General features: G+C 47.9%; 12 non-coding genes across 12 annotated transcripts; all 12 read left to right on the top strand.

Moving 5' to 3' along the window:
• The first annotated feature begins 500 nt into the window (after positions 1–500).
• On the top strand, positions 501–615 carry LOC127980378 (U5 spliceosomal RNA). The gene has a single exon (XR_008159406.1). It is a non-coding gene; the product is annotated as a U5 spliceosomal RNA (small nuclear RNA).
• A 1,928-nt stretch (positions 616–2,543) lies between these two features.
• Positions 2,544–2,658, top strand: LOC127980377 (U5 spliceosomal RNA). The gene has a single exon (XR_008159405.1). It is a non-coding gene; the product is annotated as a U5 spliceosomal RNA (small nuclear RNA).
• A 1,928-nt stretch (positions 2,659–4,586) lies between these two features.
• LOC127980376 (U5 spliceosomal RNA) lies at positions 4,587–4,701 on the top strand. Its single transcript, XR_008159404.1, has one exon. It is a non-coding gene; the product is annotated as a U5 spliceosomal RNA (small nuclear RNA).
• Positions 4,702–6,629: 1,928 nt separating this feature from the next.
• LOC127980375 (U5 spliceosomal RNA) lies at positions 6,630–6,744 on the top strand. The gene has a single exon (XR_008159403.1). It is a non-coding gene; the product is annotated as a U5 spliceosomal RNA (small nuclear RNA).
• Positions 6,745–8,670: 1,926 nt separating this feature from the next.
• Positions 8,671–8,785, top strand: LOC127980373 (U5 spliceosomal RNA). The gene has a single exon (XR_008159401.1). It is a non-coding gene; the product is annotated as a U5 spliceosomal RNA (small nuclear RNA).
• Positions 8,786–10,714: 1,929 nt separating this feature from the next.
• On the top strand, positions 10,715–10,829 carry LOC127980372 (U5 spliceosomal RNA). The gene has a single exon (XR_008159400.1). It is a non-coding gene; the product is annotated as a U5 spliceosomal RNA (small nuclear RNA).
• Positions 10,830–12,753: 1,924 nt separating this feature from the next.
• Positions 12,754–12,868, top strand: LOC127980371 (U5 spliceosomal RNA). Its single transcript, XR_008159399.1, has one exon. It is a non-coding gene; the product is annotated as a U5 spliceosomal RNA (small nuclear RNA).
• Positions 12,869–14,798: 1,930 nt separating this feature from the next.
• Positions 14,799–14,913, top strand: LOC127980370 (U5 spliceosomal RNA). The gene has a single exon (XR_008159398.1). It is a non-coding gene; the product is annotated as a U5 spliceosomal RNA (small nuclear RNA).
• Positions 14,914–16,842: 1,929 nt separating this feature from the next.
• On the top strand, positions 16,843–16,957 carry LOC127980369 (U5 spliceosomal RNA). Its single transcript, XR_008159397.1, has one exon. It is a non-coding gene; the product is annotated as a U5 spliceosomal RNA (small nuclear RNA).
• A 1,929-nt stretch (positions 16,958–18,886) lies between these two features.
• On the top strand, positions 18,887–19,001 carry LOC127980418 (U5 spliceosomal RNA). The gene has a single exon (XR_008159444.1). It is a non-coding gene; the product is annotated as a U5 spliceosomal RNA (small nuclear RNA).
• Positions 19,002–20,928: 1,927 nt separating this feature from the next.
• LOC127980368 (U5 spliceosomal RNA) lies at positions 20,929–21,043 on the top strand. The gene has a single exon (XR_008159396.1). It is a non-coding gene; the product is annotated as a U5 spliceosomal RNA (small nuclear RNA).
• Positions 21,044–22,972: 1,929 nt separating this feature from the next.
• LOC127980417 (U5 spliceosomal RNA) lies at positions 22,973–23,087 on the top strand. The gene has a single exon (XR_008159443.1). It is a non-coding gene; the product is annotated as a U5 spliceosomal RNA (small nuclear RNA).
• Positions 23,088–24,894: the final 1,807 nt, after the last annotated feature.

Raw genomic sequence — 24,894 nt, 5'->3', positions numbered from 1 at the left:
CTGCAGGAATGTCAGACTGTGCAGAAGAATCATCTGTTTCCTGTGGTCTTGTCCAGGTGGTCTTTACAGGGGATTTGTATCTGCGGCTCATCTAGTTGTCACGGTCTCCGCTGTGTTTCTGGGCCATAGAGGTCCTTTCTAGGTGTTGATCCACCATCTTCTCTGGATACGGACTGGATCCGGGTGACTGAAGCGGTTACAGACTGGATCTGGTGGCTACGGTGACCTCGGAATAAGGGATTTCTTTAAAATACTTTTTTTTTCATATAAGATTTTATCCAACTTTTCAGATAGAGGCATGAGAAAGAGATTGCCTTGATTGGGCTTTTGGTTATTGGTGGGCCGAGGGGACTTTTTTGAGTTTTACTCCTCCGTTTTGGAGTGGGGGGGGGGGGGGTGCTGACGAAACACATGTGGGCAGGCGTTGTCACCCTTGATGACCCTTGGCGAGCGTAGTAGTTTAACAGAGGCAGCGCACAGGCCCGAGCGTTTGGAGACACAGCTCGAGTTTCTCTTCATTGTCGCATAAATCTTTCGCCTTTTACTAAAGATTTCCGTGGAGGGGAACTTTTGCGAGTGACCTGTATTTTTGGGTGCTCTGCTCACTGCAGAGCTACATCGAAATGTCAAGAGCAGAATCAGTTTGACCGTCCGCCAGCATGCTGCGAGAGGGCTTGCCACTGGTCATCGTCTGAATGGGCACTCTCTGCGTTTGACCACTTCGTGTTTATTTAGCCGGATGGGAAGGCAGCGTTTTCTTGTACGTGACGGGATGCAAATTCTTGAAGGCTCTCTTTAGTGACGGGTCTGAACAAAGATCTCATCTGCTCCTCTAGCCCTATCGGCGACTCGTGCACTTCGAGTCTTCTTACTGACGGCGCAAGTTGCTGAATGCCTGCTGCGTTGGTGGTATAGTGGTGAGCATAGCTGCATTCCAAGCAGTTGACCCGGGTTCGATTCCCGGCCAACGCATGTCCTTTGGCTCGGGCTGACGTCGAAGCAGAACTCCCTCTGTGACCTGTGCCTCCACCCAAAACTTTTGGATGGAATAATATCGGATGGACCCATCATTAGCTGAAGTCGCATAACACTTGCAACACTACCCGTAGCAGGGGTCATTGTTTGGACTCTTTTTTTTTTTTTTTTTTTTTAAATTGCGCTTTAAACAAAAAGTATTGTGTCAATGCAACTGAACAACATTAATTAGGAACACAGTGCGTCAATAAAGCTGCTGACTTCCACCTGCGTTGGTGGTATAGTGGTGAGCATAGCTGCCTTCCAAGCAGTTGACCCGGGTTCGATTCCCGGCCAACGCATGTCCTTTGGCTCGGGCTGACGTCGAAGCAGAACTCCTTCTGTGACCTGCGACTCCAACCAAAAATTTTGGATGGATCGTTCGGAAGACGAAAAGAACCAGCTCTCCCCGTCGGGGAATCGAACCCCGGTCTTCCGCGTGACAGGCGGAGATACTGTCCACTATACTAACGAGGAGCCGTGCATGCTGCCGTTTCTCCCCCAACCGACGGCACTGCACTGACATAACTAAACAATGCATGGCTTCTTCTGACGCAGACCCAGCCCTAGCACCGTAAAATTTCTGATGGACCCATCATTAGCTGAAGTCGCATAACACTTGGAACACTACCCGTAGCAGGGGTCATTGTTTGGACTCTTTTTTTTTTTTTTTTTTTTTTAAATTGCGCTTTAAACAAAAAGTATTGCGTCAATGCAACTGAACAACATTAATTAGGAACACAGTGCGTCAAAAAGCAAAATGACAGTTAAAGGCATTTCGTTATTGAACTCTTTGATGACATCATTCAGCTAAGTTCAGTTTTAAATAGTATCTGTGCAATAATTTGCAATCAAGTCAACGATATCTCTGTACATGAAGTGTCCCAAGCTCCGCCTGCCAGAGGCGACAGAGGCAAGAAACCAAAACTCGATCGGTGAAAAGATGGAGAAAAAACCCGGTGAGAAACCAGGCTCAGTCGGGGAGACAGTTCTCCCCTTGTCAGACGAAACCAGTAGATCAGCTCCAGGCTGCAGGAATGTCAGACTGTGCAGAAGAATCATCTGTTTCCTGTGGTCTTGTCCAGGTGGTCTTTACAGGGGATTTGTATCTGCGGCTCATCTAGTTGTCACGGTCTCCGCTGTGTTTCTGGGCCATAGAGGTCCTTTCTAGGTGTTGATCCACCATCTTCTCTGGATACGGACTGGATCCGGGTGACTGAAGCGGTTACAGACTGGATCTGGTGGCTACGGTGACCTCGGAATAAGGGATTTCTTTAAAAGACTTTTTTTTTCATATAAGATTTTATCCAACTTTTCAGATAGAGGCATGAGAAAGAGATTGCCTTGATTGGGCTTTTGGTTATTGGTGGGCCGAGGGGACTTTTTTGAGTTTTACTCCTCCGTTTTGGAGTGGGGGGGGGGGGGGTGCTGACGAAACACATGTGGGCAGGCGTTGTCACCCTTGATGACCCTTGGCAAGCGTAGTAGTTTAACAGAGGCAGCGCACAGGCCCGAGCGTTTGGAGACACAGCTCGAGTTTCTCTTCATTGTCGCATAAATCTTTCGCCTTTTACTAAAGATTTCCGTGGAGGGGAACTTTTGCGAGTGACCTGTATTTTTGGGTGCTCTGCTCACTGCAGAGCTACATCGAAATGTCAAGAGCAGAATCAGTTTGACCGTCCGCCAGCATGCTGCGAGAGGGCTTGCCACTGGTCATCGTCTGAATGGGCACTCTCTGCGTTTGACCACTTCGTGTTTATTTAGCCGGATGGGAAGGCAGCGTTTTCTTGTACGTGACGGGATGCAAATTCTTGAAGGCTCTCTTTAGTGACGGGTCTGAACAAAGATCTCATCTGCTCCTCTAGCCCTATCGGCGACTCGTGCACTTCGAGTCTTCTTACTGACGGCGCAAGTTGCTGAATGCCTGCTGCGTTGGTGGTATAGTGGTGAGCATAGCTGCATTCCAAGCAGTTGACCCGGGTTCGATTCCCGGCCAACGCATGTCCTTTGGCTCGGGCTGACGTCGAAGCAGAACTCCCTCTGTGACCTGTGCCTCCACCCAAAACTTTTGGATGGAATAATATCGGATGGACCCATCATTAGCTGAAGTCGCATAACACTTGCAACACTACCCGTAGCAGGGGTCATTGTTTGGACTCTTTTTTTTTTTTTTTTTTTTTAAATTGCGCTTTAAACAAAAAGTATTGTGTCAATGCAACTGAACAACATTAATTAGGAACACAGTGCGTCAATAAAGCTGCTGACTTCCACCTGCGTTGGTGGTATAGTGGTGAGCATAGCTGCCTTCCAAGCAGTTGACCCGGGTTCGATTCCCGGCCAACGCATGTCCTTTGGCTCGGGCTGACGTCGAAGCAGAACTCCTTCTGTGACCTGCGACTCCAACCAAAAATTTTGGATGGATCGTTCGGAAGACGAAAAGAACCAGCTCTCCCCGTCGGGGAATCGAACCCCGGTCTTCCGCGTGACAGGCGGAGATACTGTCCACTATACTAACGAGGAGCCGTGCATGCTGCCGTTTCTCCCCCAACCGACGGCACTGCACTGACATAACTAAACAATGCATGGCTTCTTCTGACGCAGACCCAGCCCTAGCACCGTAAAATTTCTGATGGACCCATCATTAGCTGAAGTCGCATAACACTTGGAACACTACCCGTAGCAGGGGTCATTGTTTGGACTCTTTTTTTTTTTTTTTTTTTTTTAAATTGCGCTTTAAACAAAAAGTATTGCGTCAATGCAACTGAACAACATTAATTAGGAACACAGTGCGTCAAAAAGCAAAATGACAGTTAAAGGCATTTCGTTATTGAACTCTTTGATGACATCATTCAGCTAAGTTCAGTTTTAAATAGTATCTGTGCAATAATTTGCAATCAAGTCAACGATATCTCTGTACATGAAGTGTCCCAAGCTCCGCCTGCCAGAGGCGACAGAGGCAAGAAACCAAAACTCGATCGGTGAAAAGATGGAGAAAAAACCCGGTGAGAAACCAGGCTCAGTCGGGGAGACAGTTCTCCCCTTGTCAGACGAAACCAGTAGATCAGCTCCAGGCTGCAGGAATGTCAGACTGTGCAGAAGAATCATCTGTTTCCTGTGGTCTTGTCCAGGTGGTCTTTACAGGGGATTTGTATCTGCGGCTCATCTAGTTGTCACGGTCTCCGCTGTGTTTCTGGGCCATAGAGGTCCTTTCTAGGTGTTGATCCACCATCTTCTCTGGATACGGACTGGATCCGGGTGACTGAAGCGGTTACAGACTGGATCTGGTGGCTACGGTGACCTCGGAATAAGGGATTTCTTTAAAAGACTTTTTTTTTCATATAAGATTTTATCCAACTTTTCAGATAGAGGCATGAGAAAGAGATTGCCTTGATTGGGCTTTTGGTTATTGGTGGGCCGAGGGGACTTTTTTGAGTTTTACTCCTCCGTTTTGGAGTGGGGGGGGGGGGGGTGCTGACGAAACACATGTGGGCAGGCGTTGTCACCCTTGATGACCCTTGGCAAGCGTAGTAGTTTAACAGAGGCAGCGCACAGGCCCGAGCGTTTGGAGACACAGCTCGAGTTTCTCTTCATTGTCGCATAAATCTTTCGCCTTTTACTAAAGATTTCCGTGGAGGGGAACTTTTGCGAGTGACCTGTATTTTTGGGTGCTCTGCTCACTGCAGAGCTACATCGAAATGTCAAGAGCAGAATCAGTTTGACCGTCCGCCAGCATGCTGCGAGAGGGCTTGCCACTGGTCATCGTCTGAATGGGCACTCTCTGCGTTTGACCACTTCGTGTTTATTTAGCCGGATGGGAAGGCAGCGTTTTCTTGTACGTGACGGGATGCAAATTCTTGAAGGCTCTCTTTAGTGACGGGTCTGAACAAAGATCTCATCTGCTCCTCTAGCCCTATCGGCGACTCGTGCACTTCGAGTCTTCTTACTGACGGCGCAAGTTGCTGAATGCCTGCTGCGTTGGTGGTATAGTGGTGAGCATAGCTGCCTTCCAAGCAGTTGACCCGGGTTCGATTCCCGGCCAACGCATGTCCTTTGGCTCGGGCTGACGTCGAAGCAGAACTCCCTCTGTGACCTGTGCCTCCACCCAAAACTTTTGGATGGAATAATATCGGATGGACCCATCATTAGCTGAAGTCGCATAACACTTGCAACACTACCCGTAGCAGGGGTCATTGTTTGGACTCTTTTTTTTTTTTTTTTTTTTTAAATTGCGCTTTAAACAAAAAGTATTGTGTCAATGCAACTGAACAACATTAATTAGGAACACAGTGCGTCAATAAAGCTGCTGACTTCCACCTGCGTTGGTGGTATAGTGGTGAGCATAGCTGCCTTCCAAGCAGTTGACCCGGGTTCGATTCCCGGCCAACGCATGTCCTTTGGCTCGGGCTGACGTCGAAGCAGAACTCCTTCTGTGACCTGCGACTCCAACCAAAAATTTTGGATGGATCGTTCGGAAGACGAAAAGAACCAGCTCTCCCCGTCGGGGAATCGAACCCCGGTCTTCCGCGTGACAGGCGGAGATACTGTCCACTATACTAACGAGGAGCCGTGCATGCTGCCGTTTCTCCCCCAACCGACGGCACTGCACTGACATAACTAAACAATGCATGGCTTCTTCTGACGCAGACCCAGCCCTAGCACCGTAAAATTTCTGATGGACCCATCATTAGCTGAAGTCGCATAACACTTGGAACACTACCCGTAGCAGGGGTCATTGTTTGGACTCTTTTTTTTTTTTTTTTTTTTTTAAATTGCGCTTTAAACAAAAAGTATTGCGTCAATGCAACTGAACAACATTAATTAGGAACACAGTGCGTCAAAAAGCAAAATGACAGTTAAAGGCATTTCGTTATTGAACTCTTTGATGACATCATTCAGCTAAGTTCAGTTTTAAATAGTATCTGTGCAATAATTTGCAATCAAGTCAACGATATCTCTGTACATGAAGTGTCCCAAGCTCCGCCTGCCAGAGGCGACAGAGGCAAGAAACCAAAACTCGATCGGTGAAAAGATGGAGAAAAAACCCGGTGAGAAACCAGGCTCAGTCGGGGAGACAGTTCTCCCCTTGTCAGACGAAACCAGTAGATCAGCTCCAGGCTGCAGGAATGTCAGACTGTGCAGAAGAATCATCTGTTTCCTGTGGTCTTGTCCAGGTGGTCTTTACAGGGGATTTGTATCTGCGGCTCATCTAGTTGTCACGGTCTCCGCTGTGTTTCTGGGCCATAGAGGTCCTTTCTAGGTGTTGATCCACCATCTTCTCTGGATACGGACTGGATCCGGGTGACTGAAGCGGTTACAGACTGGATCTGGTGGCTACGGTGACCTCGGAATAAGGGATTTCTTTAAAATACTTTTTTTTTCATATAAGATTTTATCCAACTTTTCAGATAGAGGCATGAGAAAGAGATTGCCTTGATTGGGCTTTTGGTTATTGGTGGGCCGAGGGGACTTTTTTGAGTTTTACTCCTCCGTTTTGGAGTGGGGGGGGGGGGGGTGCTGACGAAACACATGTGGGCAGGCGTTGTCACCCTTGATGACCCTTGGCGAGCGTAGTAGTTTAACAGAGGCAGCGCACAGTTCCGAGCGTTTGGAGACACAGCTCGAGTTTCTCTTCATTGTCGCATAAATCTTTCGCCTTTTACTAAAGATTTCCGTGGAGGGGAACTTTTGCGAGTGACCTGTATTTTTGGGTGCTCTGCTCACTGCAGAGCTACATCAAAATGTCAAGAGCAGAATCAGTTTGACCGTCCGCCAGCATGCTGCGAGAGGGCTTGCCACTGGTCATCGTCTGAATGGGCACTCTCTGCGTTTGACCACTTCGTGTTTATTTAGCCGGATGGGAAGGCAGCGTTTTCTTGTACGTGACGGGATGCAAATTCTTGAAGGCTCTCTTTAGTGACGGGTCTGAACAAAGATCTCATCTGCTCCTCTAGCCCTATCGGCGACTCGTGCACTTCGAGTCTTCTTACTGACGGCGCAAGTTGCTGAATGCCTGCTGCGTTGGTGGTATAGTGGTGAGCATAGCTGCCTTCCAAGCAGTTGACCCGGGTTCGATTCCCGGCCAACGCATGTCCTTTGGCTCGGGCTGACGTCGAAGCAGAACTCCCTCTGTGACCTGTGCCTCCACCCAAAACTTTTGGATGGAATAATATCGGATGGACCCATCATTAGCTGAAGTCGCATAACACTTGCAACACTACCCGTAGCAGGGGTCATTGTTTGGACTCTTTTTTTTTTTTTTTTTTTTTAAATTGCGCTTTAAACAAAAAGTATTGTGTCAATGCAACTGAACAACATTAATTAGGAACACAGTGCGTCAATAAAGCTGCTGACTTCCACCTGCGTTGGTGGTATAGTGGTGAGCATAGCTGCCTTCCAAGCCGTTGACCCGGGTTCGATTCCCGGCCAACGCATGTCCTTTGGCTCGGGCTGACGTCGAAGCAGAACTCCTTCTGTGACCTGCGACTCCAACCAAAAATTTTGGATGGATCGTTCGGAAGACGAAAAGAACCAGCTCTCCCCGTCGGGGAATCGAACCCCGGTCTTCCGCGTGACAGGCGGAGATACTGTCCACTATACTAACGAGGAGCCGTGCATGCTGCCGTTTCTCCCCCAACCGACGGCACTGCACTGACATAACTAAACAATGCATGGCTTCTTCTGACGCAGACCCAGCCCTAGCACCGTAAAATTTCTGATGGACCCATCATTAGCTGAAGTCGCATAACACTTGGAACACTACCCGTAGCAGGGGTCATTGTTTGGACTCTTTTTTTTTTTTTTTTTTTTTTAAATTGCGCTTTAAACAAAAAGTATTGCGTCAATGCAACTGAACAACATTAATTAGGAACACAGTGCGTCAAAAAGCAAAATGACAGTTAAAGGCATTTCGTTATTGAACTCTTTGATGACATCATTCAGCTAAGTTCAGTTTTAAATAGTATCTGTGCAATAATTTGCAATCAAGTCAACGATATCTCTGTACATGAAGTGTCCCAAGCTCCGCCTGCCAGAGGCGACAGAGGCAAGAAACCAAAACTCGATCGGTGAAAAGATGGAGAAAAAACCCGGTGAGAAACCAGGCTCAGTCGGGGAGACAGTTCTCCCCTTGTCAGACGAAACCAGTAGATCAGCTCCAGGCTGCAGGAATGTCAGACTGTGCAGAAGAATCATCTGTTTCCTGTGGTCTTGTCCAGGTGGTCTTTACAGGGGATTTGTATCTGCGGCTCATCTAGTTGTCACGGTCTCCGCTGTGTTTCTGGGCCATAGAGGTCCTTTCTAGGTGTTGATCCACCATCTTCTCTGGATACGGACTGGATCCGGGTGACTGAAGCGGTTACAGACTGGATCTGGTGGCTACGGTGACCTCGGAATAAGGGATTTCTTTAAAAGACTTTTTTTTTCATATAAGATTTTATCCAACTTTTCAGATAGAGGCATGAGAAAGAGATTGCCTTGATTGGGCTTTTGGTTATTGGTGGGCCGAGGGGACTTTTTTGAGTTTTACTCCTCCGTTTTGGAGTGGGGGGGGGGGGTGCTGACGAAACACATGTGGGCAGGCGTTGTCACCCTTGATGACCCTTGGCAAGCGTAGTAGTTTAACAGAGGCAGCGCACAGGCCCGAGCGTTTGGAGACACAGCTCGAGTTTCTCTTCATTGTCGCATAAATCTTTCGCCTTTTACTAAAGATTTCCGTGGAGGGGAACTTTTGCGAGTGACCTGTATTTTTGGGTGCTCTGCTCACTGCAGAGCTACATCGAAATGTCAAGAGCAGAATCAGTTTGACCGTCCGCCAGCATGCTGCGAGAGGGCTTGCCACTGGTCATCGTCTGAATGGGCACTCTCTGCGTTTGACCACTTCGTGTTTATTTAGCCGGATGGGAAGGCAGCGTTTTCTTGTACGTGACGGGATGCAAATTCTTGAAGGCTCTCTTTAGTGACGGGTCTGAACAAAGATCTCATCTGCTCCTCTAGCCCTATCGGCGACTCGTGCACTTCGAGTCTTCTTACTGACGGCGCAAGTTGCTGAATGCCTGCTGCGTTGGTGGTATAGTGGTGAGCATAGCTGCCTTCCAAGCAGTTGACCCGGGTTCGATTCCCGGCCAATGCATGTCCTTTGGCTCGGGCTGACGTCGAAGCAGAACTCCCTCTGTGACCTGTGCCTCCACCCAAAACTTTTGGATGGAATAATATCGGATGGACCCATCATTAGCTGAAGTCGCATAACACTTGCAACACTACCCGTAGCAGGGGTCATTGTTTGGACTCTTTTTTTTTTTTTTTTTTTTAAATTGCGCTTTAAACAAAAAGTATTGTGTCAATGCAACTGAACAACATTAATTAGGAACACAGTGCGTCAATAAAGCTGCTGACTTCCACCTGCGTTGGTGGTATAGTGGTGAGCATAGCTGCCTTCCAAGCAGTTGACCCGGGTTCGATTCCCGGCCAACGCATGTCCTTTGGCTCGGGCTGACGTCGAAGCAGAACTCCTTCTGTGACCTGCGACTCCAACCAAAAATTTTGGATGGATCGTTCGGAAGACGAAAAGAACCAGCTCTCCCCGTCGGGGAATCGAACCCCGGTCTTCCGCGTGACAGGCGGAGATACTGTCCACTATACTAACGAGGAGCCGTGCATGCTGCCGTTTCTCCCCCAACCGACGGCACTGCACTGACATAACTAAACAATGCATGGCTTCTTCTGACGCAGACCCAGCCCTAGCACCGTAAAATTTCTGATGGACCCATCATTAGCTGAAGTCGCATAACACTTGGAACACTACCCGTAGCAGGGGTCATTGTTTGGACTCTTTTTTTTTTTTTTTTTTTTTTAAATTGCGCTTTAAACAAAAAGTATTGCGTCAATGCAACTGAACAACATTAATTAGGAACACAGTGCGTCAAAAAGCAAAATGACAGTTAAAGGCATTTCGTTATTGAACTCTTTGATGACATCATTCAGCTAAGTTCAGTTTTAAATAGTATCTGTGCAATAATTTGCAATCAAGTCAACGATATCTCTGTACATGAAGTGTCCCAAGCTCCGCCTGCCAGAGGCGACAGAGGCAAGAAACCAAAACTCGATCGGTGAAAAGATGGAGAAAAAACCCGGTGAGAAACCAGGCTCAGTCGGGGAGACAGTTCTCCCCTTGTCAGACGAAACCAGTAGATCAGCTCCAGGCTGCAGGAATGTCAGACTGTGCAGAAGAATCATCTGTTTCCTGTGGTCTTGTCCAGGTGGTCTTTACAGGGGATTTGTATCTGCGGCTCATCTAGTTGTCACGGTCTCCGCTGTGTTTCTGGGCCATAGAGGTCCTTTCTAGGTGTTGATCCACCATCTTCTCTGGATACGGACTGGATCCGGGTGACTGAAGCGGTTACAGACTGGATCTGGTGGCTACGGTGACCTCGGAATAAGGGATTTCTTTAAAATACTTTTTTTTTCATATAAGATTTTATCCAACTTTTCAGATAGAGGCATGAGAAAGATATTGCCTTGATTGGGCTTTTGGTTATTGGTGGGCCGAGGGGACTTTTTTGAGTTTTACTCCTCCGTTTTGGAGTGGGGGGGGGGGGGGGGTGCTGACGAAACACATGTGGGCAGGCGTTGTCACCCTTGATGACCCTTGGCGAGCGTAGTAGTTTAACAGAGGCAGCGCACAGGCCCGAGCGTTTGGAGACACAGCTCGAGTTTCTCTTCATTGTCGCATAAATCTTTCGCCTTTTACTAAAGATTTCCGTGGAGGGGAACTTTTGCGAGTGACCTGTATTTTTGGGTGCTCTGCTCACTGCAGAGCTACATCGAAATGTCAAGAGCAGAATCAGTTTGACCGTCCGCCAGCATGCTGCGAGAGGGCTTGCCACTGGTCATCGTCTGAATGGGCACTCTCTGCGTTTGACCACTTCGTGTTTATTTAGCCGGATGGGAAGGCAGCGTTTTCTTGTACGTGACGGGATGCAAATTCTTGAAGGCTCTCTTTAGTGACGGGTCTGAACAAAGATCTCATCTGCTCCTCTAGCCCTATCGGCGACTCGTGCACTTCGAGTCTTCTTACTGACGGCGCAAGTTGCTGAATGCCTGCTGCGTTGGTGGTATAGTGGTGAGCATAGCTGCCTTCCAAGCAGTTGACCCGGGTTCGATTCCCGGCCAACGCATGTCCTTTGGCTCGGGCTGACGTCGAAGCAGAACTCCCTCTGTGACCTGTGCCTCCACCCAAAACTTTTGGATGGAATAATATCGGATGGACCCATCATTAGCTGAAGTCGCATAACACTTGCAACACTACCCGTAGCAGGGGTCATTGTTTGGACTCTTTTTTTTTTTTTTTTTTTTAAATTGCGCTTTAAACAAAAAGTATTGTGTCAATGCAACTGAACAACATTAATTAGGAACACAGTGCGTCAATAAAGCTGCTGACTTCCACCTGCGTTGGTGGTATAGTGGTGAGCATAGCTGCCTTCCAAGCAGTTGACCCGGGTTCGATTCCCGGCCAACGCATGTCCTTTTGCTCGGGCTGACGTCGAAGCAGAACTCCTTCTGTGACCTGCGACTCCAACCAAAAATTTTGGATGGATCGTTCGGAAGACGAAAAGAACCAGCTCTCCACGTCGGGGAATCGAACCCCGGTCTTCCGCGTGACAGGCGGAGATACTGTCCACTATACTAACGAGGAGCCGTGCATGCTGCTGTTTCTCCCCCAACCGACGGCACTGCACTGACATAACTAAACAATGCATGGCTTCTTCTGACGCAGACCCAGCCCTAGCACCGTAAAATTTCTGATGGACCCATCATTAGCTGAAGTCGCATAACACTTGGAACACTACCCGTAGCAGGGGTCATTGTTTGGACTCTTTTTTTTTTTTTTTTTTTTTTAAATTGCGCTTTAAACAAAAAGTATTGCGTCAATGCAACTGAACAACATTAATTAGGAACACAGTGTGTCAAAAAGCAAAATGACAGTTAAAGGCATTTCGTTATTGAACTCTTTGATGACATCATTCAGCTAAGTTCAGTTTTAAATAGTATCTGTGCAATAATTTGCAATCAAGTCAACGATATCTCTGTACATGAAGTGTCCCAAGCTCCGCCTGCCAGAGGCGACAGAGGCAAGAAACCAAAACTCGATCGGTGAAAAGATGGAGAAAAAACCCGGTGAGAAACCAGGCTCAGTCGGGGAGACAGTTCTCCCCTTGTCAGACGAAACCAGTAGATCAGCTCCAGGCTGCAGGAATGTCAGACTGTGCAGAAGAATCATCTGTTTCCTGTGGTCTTGTCCAGGTGGTCTTTACAGGGGATTTGTATCTGCGGCTCATCTAGTTGTCACGGTCTCCGCTGTGTTTCTGGGCCATAGAGGTCCTTTCTAGGTGTTGATCCACCATCTTCTCTGGATACGGACTGGATCCGGGTGACTGAAGCGGTTACAGACTGGATCTGGTGGCTACGGTGACCTCGGAATAAGGGATTTCTTTAAAAGACTTTTTTTTTCATATAAGATTTTATCCAACTTTTCAGATAGAGGCATGAGAAAGAGATTGCCTTGATTGGGCTTTTGGTTATTGGTGGGCCGAGGGGACTTTTTTGAGTTTTACTCCTCCGTTTTGGAGTGGGGGGGGGGGTGCTGACGAAACACATGTGGGCAGGCGTTGTCACCCTTGATGACCCTTGGCAAGCGTAGTAGTTTAACAGAGGCAGCGCACAGGCCCGAGCGTTTGGAGACACAGCTCGAGTTTCTCTTCATTGTCGCATAAATCTTTCGCCTTTTACTAAAGATTTCCGTGGAGGGGAACTTTTGCGAGTGACCTGTATTTTTGGGTGCTCTGCTCACTGCAGAGCTACATCGAAATGTCAAGAGCAGAATCAGTTTGACCGTCCGCCAGCATGCTGCGAGAGGGCTTGCCACTGGTCATCGTCTGAATGGGCACTCTCTGCGTTTGACCACTTCGTGTTTATTTAGCCGGATGGGAAGGCAGCGTTTTCTTGTACGTGACGGGATGCAAATTCTTGAAGGCTCTCTTTAGTGACGGGTCTGAACAAAGATCTCATCTGCTCCTCTAGCCCTATCGGCGACTCGTGCACTTCGAGTCTTCTTACTGACGGCGCAAGTTGCTGAATGCCTGCTGCGTTGGTGGTATAGTGGTGAGCATAGCTGCCTTCCAAGCAGTTGACCCGGGTTCGATTCCCGGCCAATGCATGTCCTTTGGCTCGGGCTGACGTCGAAGCAGAACTCCCTCTGTGACCTGTGCCTCCACCCAAAACTTTTGGATGGAATAATATCGGATGGACCCATCATTAGCTGAAGTCGCATAACACTTGCAACACTACCCGTAGCAGGGGTCATTGTTTGGACTCTTTTTTTTTTTTTTTTTTTTAAATTGCGCTTTAAACAAAAAGTATTGTGTCAATGCAACTGAACAACATTAATTAGGAACACAGTGCGTCAATAAAGCTGCTGACTTCCACCTGCGTTGGTGGTATAGTGGTGAGCATAGCTGCCTTCCAAGCAGTTGACCCGGGTTCGATTCCCGGCCAACGCATGTCCTTTGGCTCGGGCTGACGTCGAAGCAGAACTCCTTCTGTGACCTGCGACTCCAACCAAAAATTTTGGATGGATCGTTCGGAAGACGAAAAGAACCAGCTCTCCCCGTCGGGGAATCGAACCCCGGTCTTCCGCGTGACAGGCGGAGATACTGTCCACTATACTAACGAGGAGCCGTGCATGCTGCCGTTTCTCCCCCAACCGACGGCACTGCACTGACATAACTAAACAATGCATGGCTTCTTCTGACGCAGACCCAGCCCTAGCACCGTAAAATTTCTGATGGACCCATCATTAGCTGAAGTCGCATAACACTTGGAACACTACCCGTAGCAGGGGTCATTGTTTGGACTCTTTTTTTTTTTTTTTTTTTTTTTAAATTGCGCTTTAAACAAAAAGTATTGCGTCAATGCAACTGAACAACATTAATTAGGAACACAGTGCGTCAAAAAGCAAAATGACAGTTAAAGGCATTTCGTTATTGAACTCTTTGATGACATCATTCAGCTAAGTTCAGTTTTAAATAGTATCTGTGCAATAATTTGCAATCAAGTCAACGATATCTCTGTACATGAAGTGTCCCAAGCTCCGCCTGCCAGAGGCGACAGAGGCAAGAAACCAAAACTCGATCGGTGAAAAGATGGAGAAAAAACCCGGTGAGAAACCAGGCTCAGTCGGGGAGACAGTTCTCCCCTTGTCAGACGAAACCAGTAGATCAGCTCCAGGCTGCAGGAATGTCAGACTGTGCAGAAGAATCATCTGTTTCCTGTGGTCTTGTCCAGGTGGTCTTTACAGGGGATTTGTATCTGCGGCTCATCTAGTTGTCACGGTCTCCGCTGTGTTTCTGGGCCATAGAGGTCCTTTCTAGGTGTTGATCCACCATCTTCTCTGGATACGGACTGGATCCGGGTGACTGAAGCGGTTACAGACTGGATCTGGTGGCTACGGTGACCTCGGAATAAGGGATTTCTTTAAAATACTTTTTTTTTCATATAAGATTTTATCCAACTTTTCAGATAGAGGCATGAGAAAGATATTGCCTTGATTGGGCTTTTGGTTATTGGTGGGCCGAGGGGACTTTTTTGAGTTTTACTCCTCCGTTTTGGAGTGGGGGGGGGGGGGGGGTGCTGACGAAACACATGTGGGCAGGCGTTGTCACCCTTGATGACCCTTGGCGAGCGTAGTAGTTTAACAGAGGCAGCGCACAGGCCCGAGCGTTTGGAGACACAGCTCGAGTTTCTCTTCATTGTCGCATAAATCTTTCGCCTTTTACTAAAGATTTCCGTGGAGGGGAACTTTTGCGAGTGACCTGTATTTTTGGGTGCTCTGCTCACTGCAGAGCTACATCGAAATGTCAAGAGCAGAATCAGTTTGACCGTCCGCCAGCATGCTGCGAGAGGGCTTGCCACTGGTCATCGTCTGAATGGGCACTCTCTGCGTTTGACCACTTCGTGTTTATTTAGCCGGATGGGAAGGCAGCGTTTTCTTGTACGTGACGGGATGCAAATTCTTGAAGGCTCTCTTTAGTGACGGGTCTGAACAAAGATCTCATCTGCTCCTCTAGCCCTATCGGCGACTCGTGCACTTCGAGTCTTCTTACTGACGGCGCAAGTTGCTGAATGCCTGCTGCGTTGGTGGTATAGTGGTGAGCATAGCTGCCTTCCAAGCAGTTGACCCGGGTTCGATTCCCGGCCAACGCATGTCCTTTGGCTCGGGCTGACGTCGAAGCAGAACTCCCTCTGTGACCTGTGCCTCCACCCAAAACTTTTGGATGGAATAATATCGGATGGACCCATCATTAGCTGAAGTCGCATAACACTTGCAACACTACCCGTAGCAGGGGTCATTGTTTGGACTCTTTTTTTTTTTTTTTTTTTTAAATTGCGCTTTAAACAAAAAGTATTGTGTCAATGCAACTGAACAACATTAATTAGGAACACAGTGCGTCAATAAAGCTGCTGACTTCCACCTGCGTTGGTGGTATAGTGGTGAGCATAGCTGCCTTCCAAGCAGTTGACCCGGGTTCGATTCCCGGCCAACGCATGTCCTTTTGCTCGGGCTGACGTCGAAGCAGAACTCCTTCTGTGACCTGCGACTCCAACCAAAAATTTTGGATGGATCGTTCGGAAGACGAAAAGAACCAGCTCTCCACGTCGGGGAATCGAACCCCGGTCTTCCGCGTGACAGGCGGAGATACTGTCCACTATACTAACGAGGAGCCGTGCATGCTGCTGTTTCTCCCCCAACCGACGGCACTGCACTGACATAACTAAACAATGCATGGCTTCTTCTGACGCAGACCCAGCCCTAGCACCGTAAAATTTCTGATGGACCCATCATTAGCTGAAGTCGCATAACACTTGGAACACTACCCGTAGCAGGGGTCATTGTTTGGACTCTTTTTTTTTTTTTTTTTTTTTTTAAATTGCGCTTTAAACAAAAAGTATTGCGTCAATGCAACTGAACAACATTAATTAGGAACACAGTGTGTCAAAAAGCAAAATGACAGTTAAAGGCATTTCGTTATTGAACTCTTTGATGACATCATTCAGCTAAGTTCAGTTTTAAATAGTATCTGTGCAATAATTTGCAATCAAGTCAACGATATCTCTGTACATGAAGTGTCCCAAGCTCCGCCTGCCAGAGGCGACAGAGGCAAGAAACCAAAACTCGATCGGTGAAAAGATGGAGAAAAAACCCGGTGAGAAACCAGGCTCAGTCGGGGAGACAGTTCTCCCCTTGTCAGACGAAACCAGTAGATCAGCTCCAGGCTGCAGGAATGTCAGACTGTGCAGAAGAATCATCTGTTTCCTGTGGTCTTGTCCAGGTGGTCTTTACAGGGGATTTGTATCTGCGGCTCATCTAGTTGTCACGGTCTCCGCTGTGTTTCTGGGCCATAGAGGTCCTTTCTAGGTGTTGATCCACCATCTTCTCTGGATACGGACTGGATCCGGGTGACTGAAGCGGTTACAGACTGGATCTGGTGGCTACGGTGACCTCGGAATAAGGGATTTCTTTAAAATACTTTTTTTTTCATATAAGATTTTATCCAACTTTTCAGATAGAGGCATGAGAAAGAGATTGCCTTGATTGGGCTTTTGGTTATTGGTGGGCCGAGGGGACTTTTTTGAGTTTTACTCCTCCGTTTTGGAGTGGGGGGGGGGGGGGGTGCTGACGAAACACATGTGGGCAGGCGTTGTCACCCTTGATGACCCTTGGCGAGCGTAGTAGTTTAACAGAGGCAGCGCACAGGCCCGAGCGTTTGGAGACACAGCTCGAGTTTCTCTTCATTGTCGCATAAATCTTTCGCCTTTTACTAAAGATTTCCGTGGAGGGGAACTTTTGCGAGTGACCTGTATTTTTGGGTGCTCTGCTCACTGCAGAGCTACATCGAAATGTCAAGAGCAGAATCAGTTTGACCGTCCGCCAGCATGCTGCGAGAGGGCTTGCCACTGGTCATCGTCTGAATGGGCACTCTCTGCGTTTGACCACTTCGTGTTTATTTAGCCGGATGGGAAGGCAGCGTTTTCTTGTACGTGACGGGATGCAAATTATTGAAGGCTCTCTTTAGTGACGGGTCTGAACAAAGATCTCATCTGCTCCTCTAGCCCTATCGGCGACTCGTGCACTTCGAGTCTTCTTACTGACGGCGCAAGTTGCTGAATGCCTGCTGCGTTGGTGGTATAGTGGTGAGCATAGCTGCCTTCCAAGCAGTTGACCCGGGTTCGATTCCCGGCCAACGCATGTCCTTTGGCTCGGGCTGACGTCGAAGCAGAACTCCCTCTGTGACCTGTGCCTCCACCCAAAACTTTTGGATGGAATAATATCGGATGGACCCATCATTAGCTGAAGTCGCATAACACTTGCAACACTACCCGTAGCAGGGGTCATTGTTTGGACTCTTTTTTTTTTTTTTTTTTTTTAAATTGCGCTTTAAACAAAAAGTATTGTGTCAATGCAACTGAACAACATTAATTAGGAACACAGTGCGTCAATAAAGCTGCTGACTTCCACCTGCGTTGGTGGTATAGTGGTGAGCATAGCTGCCTTCCAAGCAGTTGACCCGGGTTCGATTCCCGGCCAACGCATGTCCTTTGGCTCGGGCTGACGTCGAAGCAGAACTCCTTCTGTGACCTGCGACTCCAACCAAAAATTTTGGATGGATCGTTCGGAAGACGAAAAGAACCAGCTCTCCCCGTCGGGGAATCGAACCCCGGTCTTCCGCGTGACAGGCGGAGATACTGTCCACTATACTAACGAGGAGCCGTGCATGCTGCCGTTTCTCCCCCAACCGACGGCACTGCACTGACATAACTAAACAATGCATGGCTTCTTCTGACGCAGACCCAGCCCTAGCACCGTAAAATTTCTGATGGACCCATCATTAGCTGAAGTCGCATAACACTTGGAACACTACCCGTAGCAGGGGTCATTGTTTGGACTCTTTTTTTTTTTTTTTTTTTTTTAAATTGCGCTTTAAACAAAAAGTATTGCGTCAATGCAACTGAACAACATTAATTAGGAACACAGTGCGTCAAAAAGCAAAATGACAGTTAAAGGCATTTCGTTATTGAACTCTTTGATGACATCATTCAGCTAAGTTCAGTTTTAAATAGTATCTGTGCAATAATTTGCAATCAAGTCAACGATATCTCTGTACATGAAGTGTCCCAAGCTCCGCCTGCCAGAGGCGACAGAGGCAAGAAACCAAAACTCGATCGGTGAAAAGATGGAGAAAAAACCCGGTGAGAAACCAGGCTCAGTCGGGGAGACAGTTCTCCCCTTGTCAGACGAAACCAGTAGATCAGCTCCAGGCTGCAGGAATGTCAGACTGTGCAGAAGAATCATCTGTTTCCTGTGGTCTTGTCCAGGTGGTCTTTACAGGGGATTTGTATCTGCGGCTCATCTAGTTGTCACGGTCTCCGCTGTGTTTCTGGGCCATAGAGGTACTTTCTAGGTGTTGATCCACCATCTTCTCTGGATACGGACTGGATCCGGGTGACTGAAGCGGTTACAGACTGGATCTGGTGGCTACGGTGACCTCGGAATAAGGGATTTCTTTAAAATACTTTTTTTTTCATATAAGATTTTATCCAACTTTTCAGATAGAGGCATGAGAAAGAGATTGCCTTGATTGGGCTTTTGGTTATTGGTGGGCCGAGGGGACTTTTTTGAGTTTTACTCCTCCGTTTTGGAGTGGGGGGTGGGGGGGGTGCTGACGAAACACATGTGGGCAGGCGTTGTCACCCTTGATGACCCTTGGCGAGCGTAGTAGTTTAACAGAGGCAGCGCACAGGCCCGAGCGTTTGGAGACACAGCTCGAGTTTCTCTTCATTGTCGCATAAATCTTTTGCCTTTTACTAAAGATTTCCGTGGAGGGGAACTTTTGCGAGTGACCTGTATTTTTGGGTGCTCTGCTCACTGCAGAGCTACATCGAAATGTCAAGAGCAGAATCAGTTTGACCGTCCGCCAGCATGCTGCGAGAGGGCTTGCCACTGGTCATCGTCTGAATGGGCACTCTCTGCGTTTGACCACTTCGTGTTTATTTAGCCGGATGGGAAGGCAGCGTTTTCTTGTACGTGACGGGATGCAAATTCTTGAAGGCTCTCTTTAGTGACGGGTCTGAACAAAGATCTCATCTGCTCCTCTAGCCCTATCGGCGACTCGTGCACTTCGAGTCTTCTTACTGACGGCGCAAGTTGCTGAATGCCTGCTGCGTTGGTGGTATAGTGGTGAGCATAGCTGCCTTCCAAGCAGTTGACCCGGGTTCGATTCCCGGCCAACGCATGTCCTTTGGCTCGGGCTGACGTCGAAGCAGAACTCCCTCTGTGACCTGTGCCTCCACCCAAAACTTTTGGATGGAATAATATCGGATGGACCCATCATTAGCTGAAGTCGCATAACACTTGCAACACTACCCGTAGCAGGGGTCATTGTTTGGACTCTTTTTTTTTTTTTTTTTTTTTAAATTGCGCTTTAAACAAAAAGTATTGTGTCAATGCAACTGAACAACATTAATTAGGAACACAGTGCGTCAATAAAGCTGCTGACTTCCACCTGCGTTGGTGGTATAGTGGTGAGCATAGCTGCCTTCCAAGCAGTTGACCCGGGTTCGATTCCCGGCCAACGCATGTCCTTTGGCTCGGGCTGACGTCGAAGCAGAATTCCTTCTGTGACCTGCGACTCCAACCAAAAATTTTGGATGGATCGTTCGGAAGACGAAAAGAACCAGCTCTCCCCGTCGGGGAATCGAACCCCGGTCTTCCGCGTGACAGGCGGAGATACTGTCCACTATACTAACGAGGAGCCGTGCATGCTGCCGTTTCTCCCCCAACCGACGGCACTGCACTGACATAACTAAACAATGCATGGCTTCTTCTGACGCAGACCCAGCCCTAGCACCGTAAAATTTCTGATGGACCCATCATTAGCTGAAGTCGCATAACACTTGGAACACTACCCGTAGCAGGGGTCATTGTTTGGACTCTTTTTTTTTTTTTTTTTTTTTTAAATTGCGCTTTAAACAAAAAGTATTGCGTCAATGCAACTGAACAACATTAATTAGGAACACAGTGCGTCAAAAAGCAAAATGACAGTTAAAGGCATTTCGTTATTGAACTCTTTGATGACATCATTCAGCTAAGTTCAGTTTTAAATAGTATCTGTGCAATAATTTGCAATCAAGTCAACGATATCTCTGTACATGAAGTGTCCCAAGCTCCGCCTGCCAGAGGCGACAGAGGCAAGAAACCAAAACTCGATCGGTGAAAAGATGGAGAAAAAACCCGGTGAGAAACCAGGCTCAGTCGGGGAGACAGTTCTCCCCTTGTCAGACGAAACCAGTAGATCAGCTCCAGGCTGCAGGAATGTCAGACTGTGCAGAAGAATCATCTGTTTCCTGTGGTCTTGTCCAGGTGGTCTTTACAGGGGATTTGTATCTGCGGCTCATCTAGTTGTCACGGTCTCCGCTGTGTTTCTGGGCCATAGAGGTCCTTTCTAGGTGTTGATCCACCATCTTCTCTGGATACGGACTGGATCCGGGTGACTGAAGCGGTTACAGACTGGATCTGGTGGCTACGGTGACCTCGGAATAAGGGATTTCTTTAAAATACTTTTTTTTTCATATAAGATTTTATCCAACTTTTCAGATAGAGGCATGAGAAAGAGATTGCCTTGATTGGGCTTTTGGTTATTGGTGGGCCGAGGGGACTTTTTTGAGTTTTACTCCTCCGTTTTGGAGTGGGGGGGGGGGGGTGCTGACGAAACACATGTGGGCAGGCGTTGTCACCCTTGATGACCCTTGGCGAGCGTAGTAGTTTAACAGAGGCAGCGCACAGGCCCGAGCGTTTGGAGACACAGCTCGAGTTTCTCTTCATTGTCGCATAAATCTTTCGCCTTTTACTAAAGATTTCCGTGGAGGGGAACTTTTGCGAGTGACCTGTATTTTTGGGTGCTCTGCTCACTGCAGAGCTACATCGAAATGTCAAGAGCAGAATCAGTTTGACCGTCCGCCAGCATGCTGCGAGAGGGCTTGCCACTGGTCATCGTCTGAATGGGCACTCTCTGCGTTTGACCACTTCGTGTTTATTTAGCCGGATGGGAAGGCAGCGTTTTCTTGTACGTGACGGGATGCAAATTATTGAAGGCTCTCTTTAGTGACGGGTCTGAACAAAGATCTCATCTGCTCCTCTAGCCCTATCGGCGACTCGTGCACTTCGAGTCTTCTTACTGACGGCGCAAGTTGCTGAATGCCTGCTGCGTTGGTGGTATAGTGGTGAGCATAGCTGCCTTCCAAGCAGTTGACCCGGGTTCGATTCCCGGCCAACGCATGTCCTTTGGCTCGGGCTGACGTCGAAGCAGAACTCCCTCTGTGACCTGTGCCTCCACCCAAAACTTTTGGATGGAATAATATCGGATGGACCCATCATTAGCTGAAGTCGCATAACACTTGCAACACTACCCGTAGCAGGGGTCATTGTTTGGACTCTTTTTTTTTTTTTTTTTTTTTAAATTGCGCTTTAAACAAAAAGTATTGTGTCAATGCAACTGAACAACATTAATTAGGAACACAGTGCGTCAATAAAGCTGCTGACTTCCACCTGCGTTGGTGGTATAGTGGTGAGCATAGCTGCCTTCCAAGCAGTTGACCCGGGTTCGATTCCCGGCCAACGCATGTCCTTTGGCTCGGGCTGACGTCGAAGCAGAACTCCTTCTGTGACCTGCGACTCCAACCAAAAATTTTGGATGGATCGTTCGGAAGACGAAAAGAACCAGCTCTCCCCGTCGGGGAATCGAACCCCGGTCTTCCGCGTGACAGGCGGAGATACTGTCCACTATACTAACGAGGAGCCGTGCATGCTGCCGTTTCTCCCCCAACCGACGGCACTGCACTGACATAACTAAACAATGCATGGCTTCTTCTGACGCAGACCCAGCCCTAGCACCGTAAAATTTCTGATGGACCCATCATTAGCTGAAGTCGCATAACACTTGGAACACTACCCGTAGCAGGGGTCATTGTTTGGACTCTTTTTTTTTTTTTTTTTTTTTTAAATTGCGCTTTAAACAAAAAGTATTGCGTCAATGCAACTGAACAACATTAATTAGGAACACAGTGCGTCAAAAAGCAAAATGACAGTTAAAGGCATTTCGTTATTGAACTCTTTGATGACATCATTCAGCTAAGTTCAGTTTTAAATAGTATCTGTGCAATAATTTGCAATCAAGTCAACGATATCTCTGTACATGAAGTGTCCCAAGCTCCGCCTGCCAGAGGCGACAGAGGCAAGAAACCAAAACTCGATCGGTGAAAAGATGGAGAAAAAACCCGGTGAGAAACCAGGCTCAGTCGGGGAGACAGTTCTCCCCTTGTCAGACGAAACCAGTAGATCAGCTCCAGGCTGCAGGAATGTCAGACTGTGCAGAAGAATCATCTGTTTCCTGTGGTCTTGTCCAGGTGGTCTTTACAGGGGATTTGTATCTGCGGCTCATCTAGTTGTCACGGTCTCCGCTGTGTTTCTGGGCCATAGAGGTACTTTCTAGGTGTTGATCCACCATCTTCTCTGGATACGGACTGGATCCGGGTGACTGAAGCGGTTACAGACTGGATCTGGTGGCTACGGTGACCTCGGAATAAGGGATTTCTTTAAAATACTTTTTTTTTCATATAAGATTTTATCCAACTTTTCAGATAGAGGCATGAGAAAGAGATTGCCTTGATTGGGCTTTTGGTTATTGGTGGGCCGAGGGGACTTTTTTGAGTTTTACTCCTCCGTTTTGGAGTGGGGGGTGGGGGGGGTGCTGACGAAACACATGTGGGCAGGCGTTGTCACCCTTGATGACCCTTGGCGAGCGTAGTAGTTTAACAGAGGCAGCGCACAGGCCCGAGCGTTTGGAGACACAGCTCGAGTTTCTCTTCATTGTCGCATAAATCTTTTGCCTTTTACTAAAGATTTCCGTGGAGGGGAACTTTTGCGAGTGACCTGTATTTTTGGGTGCTCTGCTCACTGCAGAGCTACATCGAAATGTCAAGAGCAGAATCAGTTTGACCGTCCGCCAGCATGCTGCGAGAGGGCTTGCCACTGGTCATCGTCTGAATGGGCACTCTCTGCGTTTGACCACTTCGTGTTTATTTAGCCGGATGGGAAGGCAGCGTTTTCTTGTACGTGACGGGATGCAAATTCTTGAAGGCTCTCTTTAGTGACGGGTCTGAACAAAGATCTCATCTGCTCCTCTAGCCCTATCGGCGACTCGTGCACTTCGAGTCTTCTTACTGACGGCGCAAGTTGCTGAATGCCTGCTGCGTTGGTGGTATAGTGGTGAGCATAGCTGCCTTCCAAGCAGTTGACCCGGGTTCGATTCCCGGCCAACGCATGTCCTTTGGCTCGGGCTGACGTCGAAGCAGAACTCCCTCTGTGACCTGTGCCTCCACCCAAAACTTTTGGATGGAATAATATCGGATGGACCCATCATTAGCTGAAGTCGCATAACACTTGCAACACTACCCGTAGCAGGGGTCATTGTTTGGACTCTTTTTTTTTTTTTTTTTTTTTAAATTGCGCTTTAAACAAAAAGTATTGTGTCAATGCAACTGAACAACATTAATTAGGAACACAGTGCGTCAATAAAGCTGCTGACTTCCACCTGCGTTGGTGGTATAGTGGTGAGCATAGCTGCCTTCCAAGCAGTTGACCCGGGTTCGATTCCCGGCCAACGCATGTCCTTTGGCTCGGGCTGACGTCGAAGCAGAATTCCTTCTGTGACCTGCGACTCCAACCAAAAATTTTGGATGGATCGTTCGGAAGACGAAAAGAACCAGCTCTCCCCGTCGGGGAATCGAACCCCGGTCTTCCGCGTGACAGGCGGAGATACTGTCCACTATACTAACGAGGAGCCGTGCATGCTGCCGTTTCTCCCCCAACCGACGGCACTGCACTGACATAACTAAACAATGCATGGCTTCTTCTGACGCAGACCCAGCCCTAGCACCGTAAAATTTCTGATGGACCCATCATTAGCTGAAGTCGCATAACACTTGGAACACTACCCGTAGCAGGGGTCATTGTTTGGACTCTTTTTTTTTTTTTTTTTTTTTTTAAATTGCGCTTTAAACAAAAAGTATTGCGTCAATGCAACTGAACAACATTAATTAGGAACACAGTGCGTCAAAAAGCAAAATGACAGTTAAAGGCATTTCGTTATTGAACTCTTTGATGACATCATTCAGCTAAGTTCAGTTTTAAATAGTATCTGTGCAATAATTTGCAATCAAGTCAACGATATCTCTGTACATGAAGTGTCCCAAGCTCCGCCTGCCAGAGGCGACAGAGGCAAGAAACCAAAACTCGATCGGTGAAAAGATGGAGAAAAAACCCGGTGAGAAACCAGGCTCAGTCGGGGAGACAGTTCTCCCCTTGTCAGACGAAACCAGTAGATCAGCTCCAGGCTGCAGGAATGTCAGACTGTGCAGAAGAATCATCTGTTTCCTGTGGTCTTGTCCAGGTGGTCTTTACAGGGGATTTGTATCTGCGGCTCATCTAGTTGTCACGGTCTCCGCTGTGTTTCTGGGCCATAGAGGTCCTTTCTAGGTGTTGATCCACCATCTTCTCTGGATACGGACTGGATCCGGGTGACTGAAGCGGTTACAGACTGGATCTGGTGGCTACGGTGACCTCGGAATAAGGGATTTCTTTAAAATACTTTTTTTTTCATATAAGATTTTATCCAACTTTTCAGATAGAGGCATGAGAAAGAGATTGCCTTGATTGGGCTTTTGGTTATTGGTGGGCCGAGGGGACTTTTTTGAGTTTTACTCCTCCGTTTT

This window comes from Carassius gibelio, chromosome B19 (assembly GCF_023724105.1).
Source record: "Carassius gibelio isolate Cgi1373 ecotype wild population from Czech Republic chromosome B19, carGib1.2-hapl.c, whole genome shotgun sequence".
In the NCBI taxonomy this organism is placed as follows: Eukaryota; Metazoa; Chordata; class Actinopteri; order Cypriniformes; family Cyprinidae; genus Carassius; species Carassius gibelio.
Note: the sequence above shows the minus strand (reverse complement) of the source record. Positions and strands in the feature narration are given on the sequence as shown.